This window comes from Pagrus pagrus, assembly GCF_965226575.1.
Source record: "Pagrus pagrus genome assembly, chromosome: 14".
Taxonomy (NCBI): domain Eukaryota; kingdom Metazoa; phylum Chordata; class Actinopteri; order Spariformes; family Sparidae; genus Pagrus; species Pagrus pagrus.
Window position 1 is genome coordinate 21,220,969 of NC_140198.1, and position 13,043 is coordinate 21,234,011.

A 13,043-nucleotide genomic window follows, 5' to 3' on the forward strand; every position below is an offset into this window, starting at 1 on the left:
ACAGCAACTTATAATGTTGCATCAACTACAAATTAGCCCCAGACAGCTAGCATGATGGCTAGTTTTGTTAGCAGTAAGCTGATCACAGAATACCTCAATTCTAAATCAGAGTCACGAACCAGTTGTAATAAAAAAAGAGTATGTACAGATAATGCTCCATTTGAGGAAAAGGTTAAAGATGCCTGTCGATATTTTTTGGGACACAAATCTGACAAAAGACACAGTCAATAAACTCTAAGTGTTATAGAGCTTCGCTAGTAGCAGAATAATCACTCACTATAACCTTCTCTTTTTAATTGCAGGTGTTGTGGTCTCACCTCCTCCAGCTACAAGACTCTAATTAAACAGGTTAATTGCAGTCCAGCACTAACAAGACTGGGGGCACCACAAGTAATTTATACGAAAATGTTAAACACTAGTTAAGTGCACATGTTCACCCACACACACAACTGTGAATAATGGTCACCAACATCTGTGGGAGAACAAAGAGGGGGTTTGGGAGGAAAAATAAATACGCTTTCCATTGCCTGTTCAGTCAGCATACATATTAAAAATGATTACAGAATTAGAGTATTATGGTTTACACTTACACAAACTGATGTGAGATGCACATATATGCAACCACTTAGAAAGTGGGGTGTCTTGGCAAAGGCAAGCTGGTTTACATTAGTCCTTGGATACAACTTGGTACACAGTAGAGGTCAAGTGCTCAGGAGCTCAAGAGCACTTGCGCAGTATTGGCCACCATCTCTCATAGATGTTCAGGTTAACATTCTTGTTCTCAAATGAAAAAAGAGATGAAATCTGGGAAGATCAAGCCTTTAGAAGAAGGCATTTTTTAACTGTTTGCTGTGTTCTCTCTCAAGTTGAAATGGTAACATGGTTGACAAATCAGTCAGTAGATCAACAGCAGAAATGACAAAAAATGCTGGCTCCAGCTTCTCAAATGTGAAGATTTGCTTATTGTTTTTGGTTTCCAAGAAATCTAAATACATTTTAAACTGTTGAAACAAAAAAACCCTGAATGTCAGCTCGAGCTCTTCTACTGACAATTAACTGAAGAAGAAAAAAATGCAAGGAGATGCAGCCGTAGTCTTCCTCTTACAGTTCAGATTCCCTGAACATATTACTTTCCAAAATCTTTTCACAAGTAGATGAATAATTAAGCAAAACGTGGGGTGAAGTGTATAATTTTGGGCTGGGTAATTCAAAAGAATGCAAAATATGCGCATATTAGCACAGTAATTTCCTCCTTCATCTCAAAGAGCATGGGGGTCAGCGCCCAGACTCTGTCCATTATCTGTAACGGACAGAAAGGAGAATGAAGAAGAGCAGAAGAAAAAGAAGGAAATAAAAAAAGTGAACTACAGAGTGAAAGAGAGGACAGTCCGTGAGGGAAGTATTCATATTTGCTGCTTGTGTTGCCATGCACAATGTGGATATCTATTCTCCGGGAGATGAACGGGAGCATCAGTGACCCTTTCTCCCTCTTTCATTACGTTCTTGTTCTGTTCTCCTATTTTTCGCCCTTCCCCCCAAGTCTTCCCTCCCTCTCTGACAAGAGAGGGTGTGTAGTGGTCTTCATTCTGCTGGGAACCGCAGAACACTTCACACCTGAGCAGCACATCTCACACATACATATGAGAGTCTTAAATTGAAAACTCACAAACACATGCGCATAAGTGCACTGGATCACCTCTCAAGAAGGAAAATAAGCACAAAAGCATGAAACCTACATGGTGTGTCTACACAGAGAGGTCACCTTGCAGATAAAAAATATGTGGAAACATACTTGCTATGGGGGTTAGTCTGACTGATCCGTCCTTGTATCTATGGACACACCCTGTCCTACTCCCTGACCCCCCTACGATTTAAGCTAACAACGTTTTAGCAAACTGGTTTCTTATCTTAAGCATGATCACAGCTTCCTCTTTCGGTATCTCCCTAAATATTTGCTTTGATAACATTTCACTGGGAAGTGAATTTACATAACAGAATCCAGACTCTGTCTGCAGGGGAAAATCTGCATGAACAGACTCTGGGGGAACAAAGAGGTGGGGGAGAAGAGAGAGAATAATTCAACATACAGATTTCTGAGCGAATCATTTCTGTAAACAATCTGTAAGAATCATATATGTTGTAAAATGTGTCATTTATATACGATACATATGTAGATAAACACCAATACTTTCACACAGATGTCATTAACACTAATGTATATTTATATGTGCTGCATATGGTTTGTACCTTTAAATGTTTTTTTAGGACTGCAACTAACGAATATTTTCATTATCCATTATTCTGCAAAGTATCTTTAGTCATACTAGCATCAATGTTGGTCCAACGCTTTGTGAAATATCACACCAACTTTGGACCTTCATGGTCCCAGGTAGATAAATCCTACCCATTATAGTGATCTCGACTATTCCTTTGGTGTCACCGGCAGGTACAGGTTTTCACTTATCCTGTGAAATATCTCAACAACTACTAGATTGATTAGAACCATTTTTTACATACAGTCATGTTTGCCAAGGATGAATCCAAATGACTTTAATTGATCCACTGACATTTACTCCAGCACCAGCCTGAGGTTTTGTGGTCTCAAATGAACTGTCTCCACACAACTATTGGATGGATTGCCATGAAATTTGGTATACACATTGATGTGCCTTTCACGATAAGTTGTAGCCTAATTGTGACTTTGGTGATCCACTGACTTTTAATCTCTTTCCACCATCAGAAAAAACATCAAGTTTGTCCAATACTCTGATTTATCAATAAATACTAGCAAAACTAATGACATTCTGATCAGCCTCAGCTTTGTGTTTTTGTTTTTTTTTTGCTCATCATCAAATGGTATCATGCTAACATGCTAATTTAAGATTTTGACCAAGGTAAAACTTACACCTGCTTAAAATCAACATGTGAGCACCGTCTTTGTGAATGTGTTAGCATGCTGAAGTTAGCATTTAGCTCAGGTACAGCCAAACAAAGCCTCTAGCGTGGCTGTAGAATCTTACTCTTGTTTCAAGTGACAAATTATTTAATGGATCACTATTTCCAATAGACCAAGTTGACAAAATTGCTCGTCTAACCAGTTGTCCGAAACGCAAAAATATTCAATTTACAATTTCACTTTAACAAAGAAAAGCAACAAATCATAACTGGAACTGGGAACAGGCAACATTTGGAATTTTTTCTTCATTAAGGATTAATGAAAAATTATCAAACAAAATTTTTTTGTATTCGACTAATCAATTACTTGACTAATTGTCAAGCACTAGTACAATACTAATGCTTGAAACATTCTGTGTGTAATATCCAAAACACACGGTATAGGTATACGTGTTAGTAATCTAGCATTTATAAATCTTATGAGCATAATGTTGCTCCAAATCTGTATGAAAATGGCCATAAAAAGACAAAATACACAAATACAGTGTGCTTATATGCAAAGTACCACATGGGATATCATGCTGTCACCTGTTTGTGATCAACACATGTGACATATATGCCATTGACCATTCAAGAGTTAGACACAGAGTCATTTCTGGAATGTCACACAAGGTCAGCGTCTGGCTAGCGACTCAGTTGCCAAATAGCCAGTTATGTCTGTCTCTCTGCCTTCCTTGTAGGGTTGCAGTGATATGCCGGTGTCAGGTATAACTTAGTTAGAAAACTGACAGTTATCATACCAGGTACTTTTACATATCCATGGTAATGAATTCTACCATATAAGTGTTATTACAAAAATAATATATCAAGTTAACATCAAATTTCATGTCAGTCAGGATAATAAAGCATTTGTTCATTCCTTTAAGGATTTAAGGATGTCAACTGATTATAATAATAATTGTGATATACCATTTAACATGATACCCTGAAACAGTGATATTTTCTGAGACGGTTATTGTTTTGTGAAAATCTCATGCCATTGCAACCCTACTTCCTTCATGCAGCAATCTACAGCACACCCACCATCCCTACAGGCAACAATCCTAGGAAAAATAATAAGCACCTTCTTGAGTAAAAGTGAGAGTTATGGTCGCACAGTGTTGGCAGGTCACTAAGTTCAAAGGTCAGACCCCTAGACTGCTGTTTGACCATGGATGAGAGGAAGGTAGTAATGTGTCAAATAGGCCTTTGAATCCCTCTGGAGTCATCTCTACACAGCCTGCACACATGTAGCCCCGTCCAACCATTTTCATACATTTGCTACAGAATCCAAACACTTGAACATTTCTCTGTTCCACTTCCTTGCCCAAATGATGACAATTGGGCAAGAGATGGAAAGAGAAAAATAATGTCAGCAGTGTACATGTAACAGAGAATAAAATGAACACCAGAAAAGCAAAATTAGCTGTTAAATGTATGAGCAACGGGGCGTTCAGGGGCACCATTCTCATGGTCACATGACACAGAACTCAGGGGGCAGAGGTTAGGTCACGGGGGCCTTGTAATTAGTCTGTCTACCAACCAACCATGTCTCATAGGAAAGGCACCATTTATGGTATCTCACCCCTGACCTATGGCTCCTAGTCACTAAAATATCCCCTAATGTCAGTGGTAGATGGTGTACCGGAAGGTGAACTCTCACCCAAGAGAATAGAAGAGGGTCACAGGGGCATGAGCACCAATATACCTAAAGGGGATCATTCACGATAGTGGTCATTTTAGGTTTATGTGTTTGTTTCAAAACATGCATCTGTGTGCATGTGGTTACCCGACTATAAGCTGTCCCTCGTAAGAATAATAACTGAACGCTTGGGGTGCATTTGTACATAGTAACTCCGAGCGCCAAAGCGCACTCTGGGAACAAACTACACTGTTCCCACATTTGGAGCACCGCTGGAAAATGCCACTGGTTATTCAGAGCACCACATTCCCAGAGCGGCAAAGCACACTCGTGACACTCTGAGGAGATGGAGCAGCAGAGCATTTCATTACCAGTTAAAATAGCAGTCCTAGCTTAATGTAGCAACTGTGAACTGATGGGTGAATAAACCAAAATAATTAAACAAATGCATTACATTGTTATAAAGCTTACATTGCATTGGACAAGCGGACATACACACGTAGCTAATCTGTTCGAGTTAAGTTGTAGGTTAAAGGATAACTACCGTTTTTTACAACCTGGACCTTATTTCTAGCAAAATATATGATCATTCGCATCACTCGCATTATATGGATATACGGCGCTACACTGGATCTAATTTCGTCCGAACGACGCCAAATGACACCAAAGTTATCTGGGTGAGTAAATGATCATATATTTTGCTAGAATAAGGTCCAGGTTGTAAAAAACGGTAGTTGTCCTTTAATGTTGCAAATAAAATGGTAAAACTTTTGGGTAAATATGGCATTACTGGCTAACGTTGTAGATACTGTTAAAGGTACAATGTCACAAATTTTGTTCAAAACATTCAAAAATAATATCAACAGAATGTAAAGAAAGACTTTTGAAAGGTAACAATTCTTACATATTGCACCTTTAAACATTAACCGTGGCTACAAATGACCTGTTGGTTAATTCATACAGAAAGAGCATGTCTTTCAAACTCCACATCTCCATTTTGCAATGAAAGCTTTCTGTTAAAATATGTGTTGAAAACCTAAAGTGAGATGACCTGAATTCTGTTTACAAACTTTGGAGTGCTCATTAATCGATAAAAAAGAATATATTGTTAGTTGCAACTATAAGTGCAATTCTCCTGATTGAAGCAAAGCACAATAGTTGCAATTCAATTTCAAAAGCGAACTGACAGCCATTTAGCCTCAGTCACATCTATTAGGAACCCACACACCTACATGAGTGCTTTTCATTTTCCAAATGATTGATACCCAGGAAAATGCAAAAATATTCCACCTCAGAGAAATCTTCTACACAGATTGAAGATGGGTGGAAGCATAGTAAGCACTGTATAGCGTGCAGCTATTAAACAAGTAACAGCCTGTCTAGGGGGTTCAGCTGGAGTGCTGGGCCATACATATACTGCTTCAACCCTACGGGGAAACGATAAGCGAGAGCCACCTCCAGAAATGTGACCGCACTGGTTCTTGTCAGCAGTGCTTTGGGGCGCAAAGCTGGATGTGTATGGAGAAAAACAAAGAACACAACCCTGTAATTGCTCACAGACCAAGTACGCGTACTAACAGAAGCCCAAACACACATGCCAGTAAAGTGCACTTCTCACAGTTTACGTAACTTGGTTGAAAAGAAGAACCTCCACCTCTGAGTCATCCTTCACAAGAGGGACAGTTTTACCACCTCCAATGTGACTGTGTGCATGTGGGTGTTGGATATCATTTAATCGCAGCACATATTTCCCTTTCTTTTTAATACGAACACACGCGCACGTGTACTCACTGCAACTATAGGTCAACAACAAAAGGAGTGAACCCTGTAAGACTGGTTCATCGATACTTTGTAAAGAACATGTACAGCTGAATACACCTCAAGCATTATCTCTCACCTGAAAGTTGTTGTTGACATGAAGTGACAGTTACGCTCCAAGGCTGACATAAATATAGTTTATGATGATGTTTTGTTTTGGCTCATTGGGGTTTGACTGAAATGGAAGGCTCTGAAAATGAAGACTGACTCTGACGTTTTCTGTTGGTAGGCTTTTGTCAACATTTGTGTTCTCCTGGAAGTTCTATGAATCACCACATAGATATGAGGCACTGATACCAGAGTTATCAGTTACCAACCCAATCGCCTGAATAAATGTTAACCATTTACACTTCTGCAACCACCATTATGTTGAAACTTTACATTACTTTAGGACGGAGATATACTTGCAGTTGAACCACACGTTCACATAGACAACCGGCTGTGAGGTGAACATAGTTGTTCACATACTTGCCTATATACTATCAATCAATCAATCAAACTTTATTTCTATAGCACATTTCATACAAATCAATGTAACACAATGTGCTTTATACATAGCGACAACATGAATACAAGACAAGTGCAGAAAGTCTGTGCAATTATACAAAGAACCAGAACCAGCGCATGCAGCTTTTACAAATCTTACAATATACAGAACAGACACATGCATGCGCACGCACAGACACACACATACACATACACATACACACACACACACACACACACACACACACAGAAACTTAGTCATAAACTTTAGAAAAAAGGAAGGTTTTTAACCTGCTTTTAAAAATGCTCAGTGTAGGAGCGTCTCTCAGGTCCTCAGGCAGGGTGTTCCATTTACTTGGGGCATAGATACAGAAGGCAGCCTCCCCTGCTCTAGAGTTAGTACGAGGGATGGTTAAAAGACCGCTGCCGGTGGACCTGAGAGTTCTTGCTGGTTCATATCTGATGAGCATGTCTTTTATATACTGAGGTGCGAGGCCATTTAGAGCTTTATATACAAGTAGCAGAATCTTAAAATCAATTCTAGTTTTGACGGGGAGCCAATGTAGGGATCTAAGAACAGGTGTAATGTGTTCGAACTTTTTTGTTCCAGTGAGAACGCGTGCAGCCGCATTTTGAATTAACTGTAATCGCTGTACAGCTGATTTTGGGAGGCCAGTAAATAGACCATTACAGTAGTCTAGTCTACTTGTTATGAATGCATGAATTAATTTTTCAGAGTCTGCTTTTGACAGGAAGCCTCTTAATTTTGAAATATTTTTTAAATGATAAAAAGCGGATTTTGTGATGTGATTGATATGGCTCTTAAAGTTTAGATCACTGTCTATGATTACACCCAGATTTCTGGCTTCACTTTTGCTCTCCAGGGACAGAGAACTGAGATGAGCTGCAATTCTCTGTCTCTGAGCCTTTGCACCAAAGATGAGTAGTTCTGTTTTATCTTTGTTCAGTTGTAAAAAGTTCTGTGACATCCACAGGTTGATGTCCTCAATACACTGAGTTAGGGAGTGAATGGGATGTAGGTCATCCGGAGATATAGATAAGTACAGTTGTGAGTCATCTGCATAATTATGGTAATTTATGTTGTGTTTCTTTATAACATGTGCGAGTGGGAGCATGTAAAGATTAAATAATAATGGTCCAAGAATCGAGCCTTGGGGTACTCCACACATAACACCTACTTTGTCTGAGACAAAGTCTCCAATGGACACGAAGGACTGCCTGTCCTGTAAGTAAGTTCTGAACCAGTTTAGAACTGGGCCAGATAGGCCAACCCATTGTTCTAGTCTCTCTAATAAGATATCATGGTCAACAGTGTCAAAGGCAGCACTGAGATCCAGGAGCACAAGGACAGATAGTTTATTAGAATCTGTGTTTATATGCAGATCATTCACAACTTTGATAAGTGCTGTTTCTGTGCTATGGTGAGGTCGAAAACCAGATTGATAAAAGTCTAGTAGGCTGTTTGATGTTAGATAGTTGTTAAGCTGGAAGTAAACTGCTTTTTCAAGTATTTTGCTGAGGAATGGTAAGTTGGAGATGGGCCTATAGTTAGCAATAACTGTTGCATCAAGATTGCTCTTTTTCAGAAGTGGTTTAATAACAGCTGTTTTAAGTGCTGCAGGAAATATACCTGATTGAAGAGAGCAGTTAACAATGTTTAATACTTCATGTGCTAAGCAGCTAAAAACAGTTTTAAAGAATTTGGTAGGGAGAGGGTCCAAGCAGCAGGTGGAGGACCTGAGCTGCCCAACGATATCGTCTAGTTTTTTTTGGTCTAACAGGACAAAGTGGGACATGGTAGCAGTCATAATCCTGGAGAACTGGAGGGTAGGTTCATTTCTGGATGTTGATGCACTAATGTTCTGTCTGATAGCTATAATTTTATCGTTGAAAAATGTGGCGAATTCTTCACATTTTCCGGTGGACAGCATTTCTGACATACTACGCATGTTGCCAGAGGATACCACTAGATGGCACACGTTAGCTTGTTGTCCCATTGTTATCCCTGCCGCCACTGACTTGCTTACTGAGTGTTGACCCTGTCACATCCCCATACTAGCGTTGCACTGCTCCTACCATTCATCTGCATATAGCATCTTGCGTAAGCGTAGCGAGAAGTGCACAAACGGCACGCCAAACGGATGCGAGCTAGCCCTCATGCATACCCAAACATGTTGTTAAACGTACATCTTCTTTTCTCTTCTCTGTTTCAACTCAAGGTTTCTTTTGGTTAAATTTTCAATTTTATCCTGTGACAACACTGTGCTTATGCTCCAGTTAGGTCTAGGCACAAAAACCACTTGGTTAAGGTTGGGAAAACATCATGATTTGGCTTAACAAACCCATTTTGGTTGTCAGAAGTCACGACTTTCCGTCAAAGCTCTTCAGTGTTTGTTGTCACAAACAGGGCTGGAAATTGCCCCAAGGTGTCCTTTTAAAATATCCTGTTGTGTCAGGATTATGAATGTTAAAATATGTGACTGGCTCGGCAGCCTTCTCGCCCGTAACTCCACCCACATACCCTCCATCTCGCGTTATGAAAGTCAGGCCATAAACAAGAATTGTGAACATAATATGACATGTTTTGAAGAAATGTCAATAAACTATGTAGCTGTAACATACCCACCGTTTCCAGAAACATCAACTGTAGATAACATTTTATCTAGGCGACTGAGCTGCACTTAAACCTTGTATGGAAGAGTTTTCCTATGTGACCATGTGCACTGTGGACCATGTACAAATGAAAGATCTAATCCAACAAAGTCCATCCTAGACATCAAATCTGAGACAGAAACTAGGGATATGCTGATTAGTCATAAAAGTCCAATATTATACTGACATATGACCTTTTACATGATCTACCGTCAGCCGCTGGACAGATAGCTCTCACTTTTTCCCATCCTATTCTACTCTTTTATACTAAGCTTTGTTGGACTCTGTCTCTGACTGCTGTCATGGCCTCTCTCCCTCACTGTCAGCAGCACTGGTAGTCTCTATTATTCATCACCTCCACTCCCAGGCTATTTATACCAGCTTTTACAGTCAGCCTGCCTTTCTGCTCTACTGGCTGCATCTGTCTACACTAATACAGATATTTCAACCTGTATATGCAGTTTTGGACCACCTCTGAGTTCTTGGCCTGACACTGTATCACTACAGATACACAAACACAGTGGGAAAACATATGCACACACTGATTTACATGCATAAAGGCTAATTCATCCTGCTACCTAAAAAAAAATTAAATAAAATAGCCTATACTTTTCTCTATAAAAATGAGTCAAAATGATATTACAGTAACCCTTGTCGCCACTAATGCACCTGATGAACACAAAAAAAAAAACTGATGCATTTTACTGATAAATAGAGCTGCAACGATTAGTCAACTAAAGATTGAAAGCAAATAATGTTTTAACTATTTTGATAACTGATTAATCATTTCAGTACTTTTTTGGGCAAAAATGTCAAACATTTGCTGGTTTCAACTTTTTTGTTATTTATTACAGTAAATGAATAGTCTTTGGGCTTTTGACTGCTTGTAGACAAAAGAAGCAATCTGAATTTGACACGCTGGGCTCTGGGTAATTGTGATGAGCATTTTTCACAATTTGTTGTCATTTTGCAGGGTTGCAGCCTTACTGAAGAAATGGCAGAAATGTATTTTATTTAAAAAAATCAAGTGCTTAAGGTTCCCTGTTTTCTTTCGCATTGGCACCAATTCTGCTGCCTGACAACTTTCAAAGTTGAAAATTACGAGCGGTAGACTATCTACTAGTGAGTAGAAAGCCAAGAGAGAGTAACATTTCATGTGCCAATTTTCCACGTATTGCTACGTATATTATTATTCCACTGCATATTCACAGCTAAACATTTCATGTATGAATTAAACTATGCACACTCTGCACCTTGCCTCTGGATAGCTCCATAAGGTATTAACTCCATTGAAGGCTCTCCAATATCTCATTTCCCCTCGAGAAGAGTAGAGAGTGCCAAGTCACTTCACATGGGAGCATCTGCCATTCCCATGAAAAGAAAAAAGCTTTTAGAGCATGTAATTTCTGGAGCCATGTATAGGCTATCTGTAGGCGAGGATGTGTATACTGTATGAGAGGGTGTCCATGTGTGTTTCTGTGTGTGTGTGTGTGTGTGTGTGTGTGTGTGCGTTGGCCAGTACAGGGCACAGCTGTTCAGATTAATATCATGGATGAGGAGCAAACACAGAGATTCCAATTTCAACCCAAAATATCCAATCATAAGCTGTTATTTATATTTTAGTAGGCCTGTCTGACATGTTCATGAAATGTGATGTTGTTATATGTCTGCAACAGCAATTAATAATTGAAATCAAGTATTTTTTTCCAGACAGTGCAGAATAATACTCCCTGTGTGTCCTATACTGATGAGAAACTAAACTGAACTGAGAAATCCTAATATGCACAGATAAATTCATATAGTGTAAAAAGAGAGTCTTTATCTAATTGTAATGAGGAGGACAACATGATATCCGATCCATCTGTGGAGTATCAGACCTGTACTTGTTACAATTTCAGTCATGAAGAGTAGCGATGCCCTCTAGTGGATAATACAGTTTAATACATAGTCCAGATAATGGCTAATCATAGAGTTGTGCTGTCTGCACCTCCTTCTTAAGTATAAATTGAAGGTATATCTGTATTTGAGTATTTTCAATTCATAAAACTTTATATGTAACAACATCTCAGAGTCAATGACTGTACTTCTTACTCCACTAACTAATTTGATAGCTGTGATTTGTTTACGAATTAAGATTTTGCATACTAAAATGTTTGTTGGTTTTCCTTTAAAAAAAAATGGCCTATTCTAAACTGTCTGCTAGGCTGTTGGTCGAGTAAAAGACAGTTGACACAGTCACAAACTGTGGTGGCATTTCTAATTATTTTCTATGTTTTACAAGCCAAACAATGCATTGATTGATGAAGAAATTCAGCAGATGAATCCATAATAAAAACAACAGCAGCCCAATATAAGTAATTGCAAAATGTCTTCACCTCAGTCAGATTTTTGAGTCTTACCTGTAATGGAGTATTTTGTTGATGCAATGATACTATTGATAAGGCTTATTGCTTATATTCTTACAATTATACTTCCACCACTGTTTTTTGGTAATGTCAACAGCAAACCAAAATTATTTCTTTGAGATCTTCCTTTCTTTTTCAACATACCTTAAAAGTTGATTTTTCTTACCTGTGACCTGGCATGTCTGTCAGGTGGACTGGGCAGCATCATGACTGAAAGACCACCACACACATGAACCCAAATGATAATCATCCAGGGTCCTGTTGGAAAATTGTACATTAACCAGTGGTCACCAAAATTGAATACAATACCATCATAACCTGCTGTCTTTTTTCCTTATTCATCTGTCTGGAACTTTACCTTTGATTCTCTCCCTTGTCTGACCTAGTTTACATTCATGTAACTCCTTTAAAGTGTTAAACAGGTAGTTAACCTATAGCCTACTGCCAAATATGTTGCATGTATAAGTAGGAAAAATTAATTATATAATCTATTTATATAAACAAGACACTAGAATTTGTTGAATTACTTTCCATGACACAAATGTGCCACACAACAGAAACTAAAACATAACCCAGTTTCAGTTTAGCCAGAAACCAGACCACAGACCACAGACAGGAGCTAGCTAACTGTCTGACCATCAACAATGCTAGCTCAGGGCCAATACCAACGATTTCTTAACTCCAGTCAAAAACTAAGTGGTATTTAGGGTATACTGATGACAAGGTAGCAGCTAAGAAAGCATAACTTGTGAATTAAAATGTATAATTCACCTGTTTCGGCGGATGCTAGCCCCGCCTCGAGCTGACGTGTCTTGGACCGGTGTTCAGCTGAAATCTGTGACCCGCCAGATTCTGTGACAGGTGGGCCGCTCTAGCCACGGCCGGATTAACCTGTTTGGGGGCCCTGGGCAAAAATACCTTGTTGCCCCCTCCTCCTGCTGCCTCCAAGTTTCCACCAGGTACAGTGCACACAGCTCACTGTAGACGACAAACTCATCCAAGGGCGTTACTTTGTGTTGGAAAGTGGTGGGGACATAAGAGCTCAAATGCAAATTACACATGTGAGGGAGAGTCGGTCATCAGCT

The 13,043-nt window shown here is 39.2% G+C and overlaps 1 protein-coding gene across 1 annotated transcript in view; it reads right to left on the reverse strand.

Moving 5' to 3' along the window:
• The window catches only part of LOC311269852 (rho guanine nucleotide exchange factor TIAM1-like), an 86,486-nt gene extending 73,646 nt beyond the window's left edge, over positions 1 to 12,840 (reverse strand). The window contains exons 1-2 of the mRNA XM_084374330.1: positions 12,730 to 12,840; positions 12,125 to 12,216 (exon numbers count right to left, since the gene is read on the reverse strand). The gene's annotated coding sequence lies outside the window, so the exon portion shown is untranslated. The remainder of the gene's footprint in view (positions 1 to 12,124; positions 12,217 to 12,729) is intronic.
• Between the last annotated feature and the right edge of the window lie 203 nt (positions 12,841 to 13,043).